This window comes from Rattus norvegicus, chromosome 1 (assembly GCF_021556685.1).
Source record: "Rattus norvegicus strain SHRSP/BbbUtx chromosome 1, alternate assembly SHRSP_T2T, whole genome shotgun sequence".
Lineage (NCBI taxonomy): Eukaryota > Metazoa > Chordata > Mammalia > Rodentia > Muridae > Rattus > Rattus norvegicus.
The window spans coordinates 123599272-123613381 of NC_141534.1; the positions used below are offsets into that span (position 1 = coordinate 123599272).

The following is a 14110-nucleotide window of genomic DNA, read 5'->3' on the forward strand; positions in this document are numbered from 1 at the left end:
GCCATATCTCACTAGCAAAGCCATTCCAGTGTCATGTATGGGTTACATCTATTTGAGTTTTGATGACTGAGATCACACAGAAGCTCCCAAACAACTTACATTCCTACCCACATAATTGGTTGCTTTAGAAAAACTGATGACAGAACCATATTGATGAAACAACACTTACCTATCTCATTGAACATGAAGAAGTTAACCTGGTGACTAACTGGAGTATTCACCCCTTCCAGATAGTGTTCATGGATTGGAAAATTTATTCATACTTCCTGAGGAGAAAAGGAAAGGTGAACATAGCTGAAATCTTTCAATTTACAATGGTGGACTAGCTACAGTGTACACGAGTGCAATAGTTGTACAAATGTGATGAGAGTAACAATTACGTGAAAGGATTTAATGCCCAGTCCATGAGACACGATCCTGACATACCTCATATGTCCAAGAAAAGAGAAATAAGTAGATTGTGGACCAAGGGGCATATCAAACACCAGTTTTTCTGCAGAAGCAATGTACCAATTTAAAGAACCCTAAAGATATTCTGTCATTCCCTTTATAAGTATATTACTCAGCCATGATCACAGAAGCTGCAATCTGTTGTTGGTGGAAACAAAGGCAGAGACACATACCTGAACACTGTATAGAGATTAAGAGAAATTTGATAACTCAGTTGTAAATGCAAATTCTCTATTAATACTCTCCCTTCACCTCTCATGAATCTTTTTCTTGGGAGAAAACTGAGAGCACCTGGTAATGGAAAGAATGTAACAAAGAACCAATGTCTTTCAGATGTAACAGACATGACTAACTCACATATGATCTCACATAGAACATGACAGCATGATATGGTTTCCATAGAGTAAAGTGAATTGACTCCCACTACTGAGGGAAATAAATAAACATGATCTACCATCTCTAACCATGAAGCTATTTCCACTATAGAAAGGTTCCTAAAGGATAAATTAATTTAATATTGTGGAGTCTAATTGATTATAGAAATCGCACTTATGGAAGATTTTATTCAAAGCAGTAGACAGGCAAATCATATGAACTCAATTCTATTTTGACAATAATTTTATGAATCCTAATGCTGTATCTCTCAACATAAAAAAGCAGATATAATTGAACAAAAGAGAAAATGTGAAAGAGCCTCAGTGCGCTCCAGGAGATTTCATGATAAGGTCATGAGGTATACACACAATAAACATTCTTTGCTAGACACAGAGGATTCATCCTTGTGCTATCTAGGAATGTTTCCCTGGTGGTTATCTTTCATAATGCTCTAAAACACTATTCATGCTCCATTAAGAAAAAAAATAATGGTTTTCTTATCCATTAATAATCGTTATATGCTACAATAATGAATGGCCAGGTAAAATGCATTAACATCGCAAATGTACAAAGGTATTTTGTGCTTAACCAACCACATTATTAATTAGAAGTGAGGCCAGTTCTACAGGACAGAATTTTTGAATGATAGTACAATGATGATCAATAAACTCAGCCAAGGATTTTAAAGTCCCTAGTAAAGAACACACTGACATTGTTTTTCTAAATCATCATTTTGTCAAATTCCTTTTTAAATATTTCTGCTATGTCCTTTGGTATGTGTTGCTGATTATTTCCATAGATAACACTTTCATTACTAATGTTTTGTTGGCACAATGATACATATTTACATAAAGGACTGTGAATAAGCAACAGTCAGTACTCAGACATAGTTGGGGATTCTAAAACTCCCCAGATGGGTAAAAGCTAGAGGACTGGAACAAATGCTATGGGATGTCTCTATAAATGGCACGGCTGTTGTAAACATGGCCTCCTAAAGTTAGGGTTACATGTGTGCCCCTCAAAAGACTGAGCAAATATTCAAGAATGGAAGAAGGAGGGCTTCTCAATATTCCAACCCTATATGCACACATCCTTACTGACATAAATGGCTACCAGAGTAGCAAGTTTCCTGTTTCCTTAGAGATGTGGTCACTGGTAAGGATAAACAGAACATATTTCAGAGAAATAAAACAACATACAATAAAATCAGAGGGAGCATCCTGCTAAATGGTGATAAACTCAAAACATTTTTATTAAAATGAGGAACAAGAGAAGGAAGTTTATTCTTCCTGTCTTATTCAGCATAGTATTAGGAGACTCCTTTGAATATGATATGATTTTATGCATAAAAGTTCCAAAATGTGGCATCAGGAACCTGACAATTCTGATCCCTACATTCAGCAATGTAGCAGTATAAAAAATTTATGAAAATTCATGTCCTGAAATAACAAATACTTTGAGTAACATACTATAGAAACAATATCATTTATAAAACATTATATATCATATTGTTATATAATATATGTCATATACCATGTTATATAAAATATTACATATATATTACATATGTATATATTTGATTACCAATAATATTCATCACACAAATTATAAAATAGTGTTGTAAAACTAGATGGAGACAAAAAAGATTCCGTGTAAAATAAACCTGAATAATGATAAAAGTTCAGGCAGTATCTGCATGGCAGATTTCATATTATTCTATAACATAGCTGCAGTAACAAAAGTGTAATGAATGTTGCCACTCTGTTATATCTGTATTAATTAACACCTGTTTAGAAGCAAGAACCTTAGCAAACCCTCGGACTGCTCTTGACTTGGATCAACATAGTCTTGAATTTAAGATTTTTTAAATCTTAAACACAAACAACATTTTGAAATAAAAAACAAAATACACTGAATAAAAGAATAGGATAAGCCTTTGATAAAATCTGTGTCTCAAACCTAATATTAGTCTGCATTGTTGCCTCTGTACACATCTGAGAGCATTCAATTTAGTGTTTTTATGGCATACTTGAGTGTGTTAACAGTTGGGTCTCTGATTCTTGTGTCTGCTCATTTTCCTTCTGTTGGATTGCCTTGTCCACCTTCAATATGCTCTTACTATATCTTATTATATTTCATTTTATTTATGTTTGGTTGTTATCCCTTGAGTGTTCTTTTCCTCATGAGAGACAGAAAGGGAAGTGATCTGGAAGGGAGGGGAGGTGGTTAGAAACTGGGAAGGGTTAAAAAGAGGAAAAATGTAATCATGATATAAAAAAATAAATAAGAATGGAAATGAAAACCTGGACAAAAATCAATTTTCAATTAAAATATCCCATTTTATAAAGAAAAACAAAATACAATTCCAAAAAAGACCAGAAATAATACAAACAGAAACAAAAGCAAAAACACCCTTGTGGCTTTATCTGATGGAAGATGGCCAAACTCTCCAGCAAACAAACCACCCAAAAAAGCCCAAAACCAAATCTGCATTCTGTTTTGCATATCTTATAAAATTCATCCGTATCAGAGGATGAAAGCAAAGTATAGACTACATATCCAAAGAAAGTTATTTCCAATCCACCAGTTTATTGCTGAATCTGGGCAAAATTTCAAAAGACACTAAAGCATTGTCATAACATTGAAATTGGATCACCTTATGTGATCACAGAAGAAAATGGTTTATCATTCTGTATTACTCTATGCATTGTATTTCATGTGAGTATGTTTGTAAGTATATATGTGTATATATATATATATATATATGTTTCCACATGCCTGAAGTACACACACCCAAATTCACTCTGCCCACTACTCTTTCTTACAGCCATTTTGAAACACTTATCCTTTATTGTAACTAACATTACATCAAAACTCATTCTTACCTGATACCCCTAACTATTCAGAAAATGGAGGTGCAAACCACTTGATCTATTGTGTGCTTTCCCTCTGATGATAATCTGTATGGTAACTTTCAAGTGTTTTTAATTCCTCAAATCTTTCAGTCTATGGCAGATGCCCAGATACCACTGTAACTTCATTTATGGATGTAATTTTTATGCAAAATCCATTTATGAACTTAAATTCCTTTTTATTATTCTGACTGCCATTACTCCCACACACCAATAATCCACAATACTGTCAGCTCTTTGAAGTGCTAATATTCACCCTGTAAGAGAACTGAGCTGAAGTGACAGGGCAGACTGACAGCTCAAGGGGAGGGGCACTGGGGCAAACACAACACAGGACAGGACAAAGGAAGCCAGGTCCTGATCTGATAGGTTTGTGATCTGACTATTCAGAGTCAAAGGCTTGAGATGTATAGAATAATCTACTATTCCAACCAATTTGCCATATTTAGTGTGAAAAAATCACGTCTATGAAATAAATTATGGGGATATGAGGGAGCTGACCTTGTTTGCTGCATTGCCTTGCTGACCAGTCCTAGGGTGCTTTGACAGGCATCTTTGTCTGCCTCTTCTCTGAACAGGATCTGCTGCATTACTTAAGTAATCACACTGTCCTCTGCCCCCGTTCTGTGCTAGTGAGCTAGCATAACCCTCCAATCACGCATGTGTGCATGGTTCCAGGCTGTAGAGATTCAAAATCTTTTCGAAAGCTAATGACACAAGGCAGGTTGCAATGAGCTTTAAGTTGTCCTATTGCTAGTATGAAAGTGGGGGGACTTCATAAACCGCTGTATAAATTGGTCAGGGATAAATTCAAGGTGATTTTTGAGCAATGATGCCTATAGGATATTGAATTATATTCACATTTAGATCTCTATACAAAGGAAAGAAAGAGTGCTTAGGAAAAATGTAACAAAATTAGAGAATGTACGAAACCACTAGATACTTGTAATATCAGGAGAAATCACTAAAGAATAAAAGATACTACTTCAATAATATTCTGCATTAGTCAGATTTAGCTTGATTAGTTGGATTTTTAGAGGATCTGATGTGCTCATGTAAATGAAGCACTTGCCATTAACATAATGTTTGTTATTTACTAAAAGCATTGGTTTGTGATTCAATGATGATTTTTTCTTCTGTTTTAAAAATTGTTACTTTGATATATTTACTTTTTTGTTTGATTGCCTTTTAAAGAGGTGCTTACGTGTTCAATTTAGCTGGAATGGAAATTCACTTGATGAGAGGGCTGTCTTTTAATTCAGAGATTTATTGACTTCTGACTTGTAAGTGCTACATGTAAACACACATGTCACCACAGTTAGCTATATTTTAATGTTAATTATGTGTACATGTATACATTCTCTCTGTCTCTATCACTGAGACTCTGTCTCTCTATTTTTAAGCCCGAACTTGTGTCTGTGTGCGTGTGTGCGTGTGTCTTTCTCTGTATGTCTTTCTGTCTGTCTCTGCTCTGACACACACACTCTCTCTCTCTCTCTCTCTCTCTCTCTCTCTCTGTGTGTGTGTGTGTGTGTGTGTGTGTGTGCGCGTGTGTGTGTGTGTATGCATATGTGTAGAGGTATTAGGTACTAAAGGCTGTATATGTATCAAGATATGCAGTTACATGTAATTTGAGATTCCTGACATGAGTTCTGAAAAATAATTTTGCAGAGCAGTATTACTTTTTATAAGAAGAAGCATCACACCACATCACTATGCAACTTTAAACCTTGGTGATTCTGATGCCCAATGAATATGAACATGGAGTACAAACATAAATGTAGAGTAGCTCCTGAATGTTAATGATTCTACAATTATTTATGTTTCAATAAAGGTAAATTATATTGACTTAATAATATCCTTTTCTGCAAGACAAAGTGTAACTGGGAAAGAGAAATGCATCAGGAATTACAGAATGTGCTTCAAATTTGGACAATCAGCCCTGTGTCTGACAATCAAGGAAGGAAATTATTTGCAAAAACAACAAGGTGACTTTGAATGCATACTGGAATACTCAGCTTCCTATTCTATAGCATTACTTTCAGAAGCTATCCCTGTGTGGCGAACTTTACTTCAATATAGGACTGAGCAGATAAGGATGGCAATATATTAATACATATCATATTGAGAGAAGGAATGACCACTCTTATACAGGCTGGGCTACTGCAGATCAGATCCTCTGAATCTTCTGTCAATGCTGGAGATGTTTAAAACTTGCTGCAAAGATTATTCTGCAATCTTGATTTTAAAGATACCTTTCAAAGATTGATTCCTAATATTAAAAATACTGTGAAATTACAATGCTGTAGTATTGTATTTATCAAAATTGTCAGAGGGTACTTGGTAACAAGTACACAAGTTACAGTAATGTATTATATAGAGAGGCAATGTTTGCATCAATAGCTTTTTTTCGGGACAGGAAGATGCTGTGCAGAATACACTGGATTTACATGTACAGTGTTCCGTCTTAATCTGCCAGCTATTGGGTTAAAAATAATGGTTTTTATGTAAGGGATAATGGCAACGATAATGTATGGTTTTCTAAACAAGAAAAGGAATCCTAAATGTTTTTACATTTTATACATGTACTGTGTGTCAATGTGTGATCAGGACACTGAAAACACTGAAAGAAATCCCTGTATTTCATCATATTGTTGTGTGTTTGTTTGTTTGTTTTTACTGGATTTTTTATTTATATTTCAAATGTTATTCACTTTCCCAGTTTCATAGACATAAGCCAGCTATCCCATCTTCCTTCCTTCCTTCTGTAAGGGTGTTCTCATCTCCACCAAGTCCCTCCTGCCTTCCGTCCAACATTCCCCTACTGTGAGAGTCCACATTGGCAGGACCAAGGGCTTCCCCTTCCGCTGGTGCCAAAACAAGTCTATTCATAGCTACCTATGCAGTTGCAGCCCTGCATCAGTCCATGTATAGTCTTTAAGTAGTGGTTTAGTCCCTGGGAGCTCTGTTTTTTTGCCATGGTTGTTCTTATGGCGTTCCAAGCCTCTTAAGTTCTTTCAGTCCTTTATTTCCTCCAACGGGGGGCCTTCATTTGCTGCTCCAAACTCTGCCTCCATATCCCCACCTATGAATATTCTTGTTTCCCCTTTTATGAAGGAGTGAAGAAAAAACTCACATTTTATGAGCTTTTCATTTTCTCTGATTAGTGGAGTCCTCCTTTTATCTTCTTCCTCCTTGTTCTCCTCTGAATCCTCCTCTTTTTCTCCTTTATTTTATTTCTAGTTTTGTTCATATTCTGTTTAATTTTTGGAATTTGTGAGACAGTGTCACATTCTGTAGAGTAAGTTGGGCAAAAATATGAAGTAAATATTTTGCTTCTATTTCTTCAATGATATGATTAATATGTAAATCAATATATCTTGAATGCTTTAATTTGATTTGTAAATGTGAATTTGACTTTGATAATCAATTACTTTTATAATTTTTTGTTTTGTGAAAAAGTCCAGTCATGTTGGCACATGCCCTTATATCTAACAATTTAGAGTCATAGGAAGAGAGTCTACTATGAGTATACTTACTGCCAGAATTACATATTAGGATTTGTAACAAAAACAAAAATATATTAATAAAATTCAAATTGTACTATAGTAGCAAAAATTATTTCTTCTCTTTCTGTATTTCTAGTGGTAAGCAGCAGGTTGCTGAATTAGCAGCTTATATCTCAAACCACAGAGAAGAAGCAGAGAGACTTCTCTCAAAACCTTCCACAAACAATCATCAACTAGGAGTCAACTGTTTAAAAATTAGAAACTAATCGTTGACATCTCATTGAAACCACTGCATTCTACTCCTTGTCACCACAGTCTTACAACCAATTTATAATAAAAGTATACTATACAAATTTAAAAGACTCCATTATTTTTCATAGAATGAACCATGTTTAAAAGCTTAAAGTGTCATTGAGCTTCAAGTCAATACTTTCAATGTTACCCCTGTAAAATCAAAATATAGTTACATATTTTAGCATACAAGCACATAAATCATATATAATTTTTTCTCTAAAATGATTTCAGGCTGTTCTGATTAATGGTTAGGATGACCTTCAGCATCATATTATTCTGTCCCTACCTCCTGGCTGCTGTTGTTCCTTGTGTGTATAGTATATCTGCATCTGTGATGAAGGTCATTCAAATCTGTTTATGTTAGGCAAATATTTTACCAAAGGTTGAATATCAAACATATCTGTCCTTGGAATTAAAAACCCAATAGCATTTCCATTTTCAAGTCTTTCACAATCCAAATTCTCTATAAAACTCTAACATCTCATTTTGAAAAGGGGGCTCCTTTAAAAATGTACTTTCTAACCTCCAGAGAGAAGAAGCAATCAACGACGTGAATAGAGAAAAATCAAACCACAATCGTGTTAATACCTCAACATCTTATTACCTGTGATCCACTTATATTTTCTGGTATATTTGAAAGGGTCTGAGCAACATCACCATCACCATCATCATCATCACCATCATCATCACCATCATCATCATCATCATCATCATCATCATCATCATCATTATCATCATCAACAACAACATCATCAACAACAGCAACAACAACAACAACAATAACAACCACCTCATTGTGAGTTATCCAGAAGGTTAAAGACAAATACAGAATGGATCTGCTTATATTTTGATATTTTAAGCCCTGACAATGGCATACAAGAATTAGGCAGGAGGAAAGGATTTTATGAGGGTAGAGAAACAATATAAATAATTATGGGGCATATTTGGGGGATACATTGGAATGTAGCAAATAAATGGAGATGGGGGAATGAAAAGGAGAGAGTGGAATAGTAAGAGGATCAGCTATAAGTAGGAGTCAGATCACTTCTTAATATATAACATAAATAAAAAAAAGGATATTTAAAAAGTTGGAGAGAATGACAGAAATAGACATCTCTTCCCACCAAATGAAATCTCCGACCCCATGTATTGGCTCTATCTACTATATTTTTGGCCAATGTGTCCTCATTGTAATACTCCAATCACTTCAAGCTATTGCCTAAGCTACTGATTGCTGCATAAGGCTGATGATGGCTCTATTGTTGAAAACAACACCTACATTTCTTTTGAACATAGAGAAGACAAACAGGTGCCTAACTAAATCATTTACCTTTTGAATAGTGTTGCTGGTACTGAAATGTGTTTGGCAGGGTTATTGAGGGAAAACTTAAACACCAACCCACCTCTATACTATTTGACCTACCACACTCAGCTGCGTACAGGATACAATGCTGCAATTGTGGCACCTTCAAGGGAGTAAGCAACCACTATATGACTGGATTTGAGACATACAGAGTGAGATAGTACACATTTCTACCATTGTTCTCATGACAAAATACTGGGGTTTCAGGCTTAAAGCAGGTATTGTTGTCTGCTATGCAAATGTAGATGCAAAATGATTCCTAACAATATTCTGTTATGCCCATATATCAGTATATTGCTCTATTGTCATCACAAAAGCTAGCATATATAATAGATGGGGACAGTTACAGAGAACTATATCTGCACAATATACAAAGTGAAAGACCTTGGATCATACTCTCATATATGCGTCATTACCAGCTAATCTCTTCCTTCATGGCTCAGGAAAGATTTTTAGAAGTCATGGTAGAATTATTGTAAGGCACAGTGGTACTGGGAGGAATGCAAGCAAGTGATCAATAATGTCCAGATACAAAAGCACTTATATACATATATACTTATATAAACCAGGAAGCCATGCAAAGGATCTGCAGAGGTTTTGCAGGTCAAATTATTTGGTGTCCAACCACTAATATCTGAATCTGAATATGATCTACCTCACTAAGAAGCTCTCTCATTGTGACATAATTTCTAAATCAAAAGTGCTTTGGTCCAGTACAGTTTCATGGGAATAGAACCTACAATCAAGCAGGTACTTCATTCTACCTTACATAAATCAATGGTAGTTTTGAATATTTTTATTCATAATATATTATATTTTTGACCATGCTGGTAATTTCTCATATATTTTGACTCCCAATTTAATATTTTCTTCGACTTTCTCTGTAAGTATGTATCTCTGTGTGTCTATGTGCTTCTTGTGTTTTATCATTTTTGATTACATTGGTCATTTGTTCTGTTTTAGTCAGGTTAGTTTTTTTCTTTTCATGTTTTCTAAGGGTTGGGGTGAGAACATGAGGAAATAGGTCATTTTCCAGATGGAAAGAATCAGGGAGGATGAAATAATGAGGCAGGATATATTGTCGGAAAAAATCAATTTTCAAAAATTATTAATTCAAAAACTGATACAGATTGATATTATTTCATCTTCATGTATTAAAATTTAATTAAGCAAGTCTTCAGAGGATAAATTTCTTTCTATTGGTCAGAGGAAAACTTGTGCAAGTCAATCCTCTATTTCTACTCTGATGCCTTCCTGGATAGAACTCTGTTTTAATTGGAGTTCATTTTACATACTCTTTTAACTCACTGGTGAATCAAATATTTCTTTCACTGAAACAGTGAAGTTCCAACCCAGAAACTGCCATATCCTGGGCATACATCCTAGACTGAGCAACACTCCTGTGTCTCAATGGTTTAGAAAAGAATGAATATCATTTGATTTGATTTGTACTGTCCTTTTTTTTTGAGCATGAGATATAAAGTTACTGAAAAATATTTTACTCTAATTATGTCTCAGATAAAGTAGTTATTTGTTTATTTATGTCATTTAAACTCACTTCTTTTGCTGATTTGTGATGCATCCTCCCAAACTGTAGCCTAGGGTTCCTTCTCACTAGTTTAATCCAAAGTGTACTCAGACGGGTAGTCCCAGTTCATCTCTCTCACTGTGGAATTACAGGTTACAGCATGGTACCTTCCGTCTACATTTTCATATTTGAAAAATTCAGTCCCTAAAAGAATTGAACTTCAAAGGTAAATGAATGGAACTAGAAAACATCATACTGAATGAAGTTTCCAGACCACCAAGACAAGTATATTATATATTTGCTTATGTGGACATTAGCTGTTAAGTCAATGAACCAATGTACAATCTACAGAAGCAGAGAAATTGTGTTTAGAATTTGGGATTAGGAGTAATAGATAGGTCTCCTTAGGAAAGGGAACTAGAATAGATCAATATGCATGGTATGGGTCTTGAAAAGGGAGGGAAGATGTACTGATAATTAGTGAAGACGTCAGTAGAGGAAGGAATATGGAGATAAATAAAATTAAGAGGCATCCTATGGTTACTGTGTTAACAAACAGCAAATGCTTTATGAATATATGCATATGGATGCAGTTTAAAAGATTTCTTTTAACATTATGTTTCTGGAATCAGAAGTTTTGATTATTTACTATAGGTTAGGTAGAAATGCTATGACTTTGTGCATATCCTAGTTAGTGAGATGATAATTCTGAACATGCATATAACTGTATTCCTGAAGGCATAACATTATAAAGTCACATGCACCCAACTGTTACTGTATGTAGGACAGGGAAAAGGGTAAAAGATAATGAACAAATGTGGAGTGGCACTTTGAGATATTGATCTTCAGTAATTAACTGAATATTGTTGATAGAATCCAATTCACCAAGATCTGTCTGTCTATCTATCTATCATCTATCTATCTATCTATCTATCTATCTATCTATCTATCTATCTATCTATGATCATTCTAACTACCTACTTACCTATATATCTACCTACTTATCTATATTTTATTATTATGGATATAATAAAAACATGCCATCAGCAAAATTTCATGCATGTATTTATGCATTATATTTGTGTGTGTGTGTGTGTGTGTGTGTGTGTGTGTGTGTGAATTTCTTAGTGTGGCTTGATCATATTCACATTTCCTTCCATTTCTTCCAGAAGAAATCCTTCCCTGCCCATCTAGTTTTGTATCTTTTTCAGAAACAATTTATACTGCAGTATATATAGCTGTGAATCCACCAACTTGTTACATTAACAAGGCTGGAAAAAGTACCTACTAATGCAATAGTGTTATGATTGACACGAAAATAACCAGCCTACATTCTGGCTGGATTTAAGGCTTGTTCCTCAAATTGAAATGTATAAATTTTCTTGCTATTCGAATCAAAATCCTGTAGCCAAACATAACATAGGCCTGAAGGGAAAGCAAATGTTATTACTCTGATAAAAGAACATAGTATTAATCTAAGTCCTAATGACTTGTCCTTAGACCCATAGCTTACTGTATTTTTCAACCCTCTTGAGAGAAGATTCTTCTGCTAGAACATCATGCCTAACATAAAGATCAATAGCTGTTCAAGATGCATGGCGTAAGACAATGATCAATTCCAGTCACTAAATAAAATATCTATATCCTTTTTATCTCCCAGGGTTCATGATTCATTGTGGAAGAAAGGCTTGTAGAGTTATGAGTATTATAGACAGTATAGAACTAAAGTCATCTTTCTTAAATGTTGTGACTACTGTTGACAACTACACACTGACTTCAGTGTAAGATACACAGAGATTTATTCTCTCTTTCTCTGTCTCTCTGTCTCTGTCTCTCTGTGTGTGTGCGTGTGTGTGTCTCTCTCTCTCTCTCTGTGTGTGTGTGTGTGTGTGTGTGTGTGTGTGTGTGTGTGTGTGTGTGACATGACCACATATAAAGGTAACAGGAAAAATTTGGAGAGTCAGCTCACTACATGTGCATGTATATGTATTTTAGAGAGAAAACTCAAATTGCAAGGCTTAAACAGCAATCACCTTTGTCTAAATTGCCAGGGTCTTAGGATGCCTAGACAGGCCTCACCTGCCTAGAAGAGGAGGGGGAGAATAGGGGAAAGGTTGTGGGAGTGGTGGTGACATGTGAGGGGACAGCAAGCAGAAAGTAAAGGGAAGAAATAAAATATAAATTTAAATTTTAAAAAGTTAAAAATGATTTTCACATACACATGTTCTAGTGGTAATAAATACATAAGTCAGGAAACTCACAATATCATAAGTCTGTATTTCATTGGAGGGGAGTTTTTACAAAACAATGGTATAAATATGAAGGGAAACTAGTGACAGACTAAGTGTCTTACTAAGGTTTTTACTTCTGTGAACTGAAACCAAGAACAAGACAGCACTAATAAAGATCACATTGAATTGGGGCTGGCTTATAGGTTCAGGGGATCAGTCTATTATCTTTAAGGTAGAAGCATGGCAGTGTCAAGGCAGACATGGGCATTCAAGGGTTGAGAGTTACACCTATATTATAATGGCATCAAGCAGAAGATGGATTCCAGATAGCTAAGATGTGGGTATTGAACTCCACACACACAGTGACACACTTACTCCAACAAAGCTATATCTCCTAACAGTGCCATTCCCTGGGCCAAGCATAAACAAACCACTGAATAAATGGTGATGGTAGTAGAAGCTGTGATTTGAGGAATGAATGTGAGGAAGGGTAAATATCCCTAAAGTCGTTTTGAAAAAAGCATATGGAAGCAAACTTCTGTTAGAAACATTTTCCAAATAAGGTTAACTAGTAATAAGACAATGGTTTCTCGACAGGACACTATAGCCAGACAAGTACATTGTCCAGTGCCAGATTGGGTTGTCTACTTTTAATTCACTTTTCAGAGATTTCCCATACAGTACATCCCATTAAAAACCTTCTTGGTTATTATACAGGATTTTAAAGTAAGACCCTATTGCTGAAGTAAGCACACGGTTAAGTCAAAGAACAGAGATAAATTTATCTAGCATTGCACAATAAGCTTGATTCTACTGTGTATCTTAGAGAATAGTTTTCACAGTACCAGAATATATGAAGCAGGCTACTGAAGGTGAAATGAAATCACTACTTTGTCAAGCTTGGGTATACTCTCTGCCAATGAATACTTCCAATACGGTGATGAATTGCCTATCATGAGAATAACCAACATTTTAAGTTGGATTTGAGTCCCACAATGAATTCTAAAATTGGCACAGTTTTCCGTAGTAGGATCCTGCACCTAAACAGTGCATTCATACTACTTGCACATCGACTACTATTATTGTGCTAAATCTTACGGATTTAAATCAACCCATAACTCATAAACATACCAATAAATAAGTGTTCCCATGAAAAATATTCAGAGACTAGAAAACCACACATACACAAGGATAAATGAGTAGGCATAATTTATTTCTTAAATAGGAAGGCAGTGATTCTTGTTTATATTGTATAAGTTAATATATGCAATTTTCAGAGTTAGCACATGTAGAATTTTCTGAGTAAAAATATGTGGCACAATAATGCAAATTATTGATAGATTCCATAAACCCATGTGGATGGTGCTTTCCATGTATTCGTGATCATTAAATAATTAAACAGTGCATTCAGACGAAGGTACCATCATGATAGACATTATTGCTTTTGT

The 14110-nt window shown here is 35.0% G+C and overlaps 1 long non-coding RNA gene across 5 annotated transcripts in view; it reads right to left on the minus strand.

Annotated features, from left to right (window-relative positions):
* The window catches only part of LOC148007680 (uncharacterized), a 104776-nt gene that overhangs the window by 37919 nt on the left and 52747 nt on the right, over positions 1–14110 (minus strand). For all 5 annotated transcript variants that reach the window (XR_015646646.1, XR_015646630.1, XR_015646632.1 and 2 more), the window contains one exon: positions 170–266. This is a non-coding gene — a long non-coding RNA (uncharacterized LOC148007680). The remainder of the gene's footprint in view (positions 1–169; positions 267–14110) is intronic.